Below are 4,206 nucleotides of genomic sequence, written 5' to 3' on the forward strand. Positions count from 1 at the left end.
TTTCATAAGTATGAATCATACTTTATTATTTTCCATGTCTACAAAAGTTCTGCAATCTGCGTGGACACTTTTGTCTTGCTGTGTGGTACTGCTGCAGGTGTTCCAGCTTCAATCAGATGTTGCAATGAAGTTAGCTGCACAGCAAGATTTTTTTCAGAAAAACATACAGCACCACACTACTTTAATTTGAATATCAACAATTTGGAAAGCAGCCATTCAAGAACAATGCATTTGGATTACGTTTGTGTACTTGCATCGCCAAGGGCTTAGATTACTTCCAACCAAAGCCATCATCTCAGCTTTTAGACATTAGTTGATGGCATGGTACCCTGCCAATTTAACAGTCAAACCATTCCATATGTGACACACCACAAATTGTTAGTGCTGTGCTTCGCATGCTATACAGCTGCTTACAGTGCGATCAATCATGTTTCTGTCTAGTTTGAGCTTTTTCAGAATCAGTGCGTGGCGAGCCTGTGTATGCATTTGGACCAGAATATGAGAGTGAAAGTGTGTGCAATGACAACTGGTGCATGTGGAGAATATGCACTTCATGTGTTATATGTCGACTATGCGAGACAGGTGCAATCCACTGTGTGCGTGGTATTCTCTATAACTCGAACCAATTCACTGCACTACAACATTGTCATCAACCATTTGTATCCTCATTCTCCTTTTATTTCCCTTTTCTCCCTTCTCTAGTGTGGAGCAGCACGCTAGGGTCATATTGCTGCTGGCTGAACTCTCCACCTTTCTTTTCGTTGAATTATTTTCATCGCTATCTTGCTTATTCACTGTGCTTTTGGCCTCCTTGCAAACACAAATGTGGCTATTTGCAATTCAAAGTAGGTTCTTTGATGGCTGCATGGCTGCCCAGTGTCATTTGTAGAACTGAAGTCACATCTGCCACTTTTTCCTGCCAAAAAGTTGAAGGCATTTGCCAGTAAAACAAACTGCTTCTGCATAAATGGTTTACAATGTATTGCTTGCCGTGCATTTACTAAACAGCAAAGGCATTGTTTCACCTAAATTTAGAAGCAGTGTATTTCAGTTTTGTTTAGTATAGTGTCCCAAATTGACTTAGGCTTTGCAGGATTCTGTAGTGTAGGTCTCCGGCTCATTTTTGACCAATGATTTTTTTTTAACATGCACTGACATCACACAGTAAATGGGTGCCTTACATTTTTCTCTATCAAAACATGGTCACTATGGCTGGGATCGAACTCAGGTTCCTCAAATTTAAATGTCTAAAACTGGTTGTTTCATACTATTTCCTAGACGACTTTCATCGGGGTAGCCTTGTAGTACCTAATTTACTATAGCCACAAGTCCTTGTAGTACCCAATTTACTATAAACACACTTGTGGCACATGATGATGACATTAACAAGCGTTTCTTCGAAATGTTGCATTGCTAGCTGACCAGTGTGCAAACCATAAGGGAGTGATGTCAAAATACTCTGGTTCTCCCCTCTTCAAGTGTTGCTATAATTTGTGAGCTTAATCCTTTAATTTTGTAGCAATGATTCCTTCTTCAAAAAGATTGGTAGGCATAATGGTGCATGTACAACATGTCACCTAATTCAGAAGCTTCTGAAGCGGCTGTAAGATAGTTTGGAATTCAAGTTAGCCAAGGTCACTTTGAGATGTATACAAGGAATAAACAGTTGTTGTGAAAACCAGCACTTATTTATTTGACTCAATATTGATCTGCACCATTCTGCGTAAGCATGTTATGGGGTGCCCACAACTTCAAAAATAAACACTGTTGTTTCTTCTTGCCATACCAATCACATACATAAAGAGTTACAAAAAACAAATTACCCAGCATGCTATGCCACTGCCTCTGCTTAACAGGTGCAGTTAAGTTAGCTATTGTGCTCAACAAATGCCTATTCAACACAGTGCTCTCAAACAAGCGTGAGTACTTTAAGAGGGTGGAAATTCTGGCTGGTTGGTGCATGATCTGTGGCTAAAAACAGCGCTAACACGAGACGAAGCAGACGAAACAGCATCGTGTCCCCTCTGCTTCGTCTCTTGTCAGCGCTGTTTTTAGCCACAGAAGCGTGAGTACTTGGTTATCGAGTTCACCTAATATCCCACTACTTGCAGAATCAATAGTTTGACGTCGCCAGATTATGGGCTTCAGAAAAGGGCGGTTGCCGCTATGACCAGGGCGCCGTAATCATGCATGCGTTCACAAAACGAGAGCATGTTTTCATTTCAAGGATCATTACCGCTAATTTCAGAAAACTGGCTTCGCTGTTCCAGCATGTTGCCATATAGAAACATTTCCGTATTTAAATGCCGGAAACTGGAAAAAGAAAGAAAAAGAAACAATCCTGAGTGAAAACAGCTGCTCACAAGGTAGCATAAAATGAGAGACGGCCTTTGAGATGTAATTTAGCATCGGTAGTAGTCTACATTTGCCCTTGGGTAGGCCAGTAGCTTTAGCATCCTCAGCGAAGACCCCCGAGCAGCGATGCAGCATCACAGCAAATGTTGCACAAATACACCACGTAACCAAGTTTTTTTTTCTCTCTTTTTTTCCACCCTTTTTACCCCCCATATTCCAGCGGTGCTTATCTAAATATTGCAGTGCTACTAACCAAGGCACTTTCAACGATTAGTGGCTCCAAGGCGAGCTCCAACGGCGCTGCGCAAGCTTTCTTGGAATCGACACACTTGCACATCCAGCACCAGCATAGTCGGCATCCAGCATGTTTAGGCAGCAAAAGTTCAGCAGTCGTGGCTTCACAAAATCGCTTGCTGTCAGAGTCAAACACCAGACTTCGAGACGACGGCCAAGACACTTGTTTCGAACTGCAAACATCACAGTATCCAGCATCCAAATGGCACGGCTTGGGCCACTGCATTTATAAAGCCTCAAAACTGCGGCCGCAGCACCCCTTAAGCCACAGGCACCACCACTAAGCCATGGTAGAAGGATACGCGTTTGTCTGGTTAACCAACGCCCCAACGCCAGCGTCGGCGAAGCAACGGCGCGAGCGTGTGCACCGCCATCTTCCTTAGGCATAACAAAAAATAAAAACAAGCAAAAAACAACTTAAAGGAAGTGACGTCGTGTCACGTGCTTGTGCGTCCGAGCGTCGTCTGCTCGAGTGCTCCTACGGGAGATGGTTTGTCAATACGCGTCCCGGCTACAGCCAACACTGTATCCCGGCGGACGAAACGTGCTCCCGGTCCAGTACAAGTAGTGCCTTTCGTTAATCGTTTTTAGCTTTTCGTACATCATGTATGCTTGTGTTTGGCAAAAGCATGGCATCTCGCTGCTCATGGCGCTGCCTCGCACGAGAAGCGAATAACCGCTAGCACACTGAACACTGGGAAACCGACGAACAGAGGCCTCTTTCCTTCCACAGAAACGACTGAGTGGAATCAGCCATTCAAAGAACACTGCTGTTTACACTGAAAGTGAGGCGTTGAAGTCTTGCGTGTTAGAGGGTCGGTATCATGCAAACCCTAGAAAGAAAAATAAAACTTGATGCTATGGAAATTATCGAATGAGGAGAAGATGTTGCTACGTGCCGCATAAATGTATGGCATGATATGAAGATTTTACGAGTTCACAACAAAGATGAAAGTGGTAAAAGAAATACTAAAATTCAGCTCTGCAAGCACATGATAAAGAATGCATCGGATGCTAAACTGTAGTTTATTTACTGGTATCAGCCTAAATACATTGCTGTTGGTTTATTTTCCACATCTTAGGCAAGACAGGAAAAAATGTTATAAAAGTGCGAATAAACCAATAAACTTCGACTTTGCTGCCGCAGTCCCGTTCAATCATCGTACACTACTTATGCAAAATAGTCCAGCCGAGGGAGGAAAAAAAACGGTTGGCGGGGTGGTAGCAGCTAAAATGACCCCACCTTTGCCTTTTGTGCTCCCCTTTCTTTTTGTTGGGTTCGTTTATTTTATTTGCTCGCTCTTTTCGCTAGACTTGCTCTCTTGTTTCCCTGAGTGACAAACTAACGCTGGCGGTCAGAAATAGCAGTCCTGTGTACTTCACCATGCCCGGCGTGTTCTGTAAGGCTGGAAACAGCGACATCGGTATCGGTGTCTCTTTGCAGCTACCTATTGGATCGGCAATTATCAAACGAAGTGTCTGCTACGTCCGACGTACCCATTCGATTCTCGTAAAGATACGGCGGACGTCGATATACAGGCTCATGGCTATATGCAC

General features: G+C 43.5%; 1 long non-coding RNA gene across 1 annotated transcript; it reads right to left on the reverse strand.

The window, feature by feature from the left end:
- On the reverse strand, positions 1 to 2,662 carry LOC146183651 (uncharacterized). Its single transcript, XR_014708787.1, has 2 exons — positions 2,609 to 2,662; positions 1 to 134 (listed from the first exon to the last, which is right to left on the reverse strand). It is a non-coding gene; the product is annotated as an uncharacterized LOC146183651 (long non-coding RNA).
- Positions 2,663 to 4,206: the final 1,544 nt, after the last annotated feature.

The sequence above is a fragment of the Amblyomma maculatum genome, chromosome 7, assembly GCF_055883805.1.
Source record: "Amblyomma maculatum isolate TAMU_Amacu chromosome 7, ASM5588380v1, whole genome shotgun sequence".
Lineage (NCBI taxonomy): Eukaryota > Metazoa > Arthropoda > Arachnida > Ixodida > Ixodidae > Amblyomma > Amblyomma maculatum.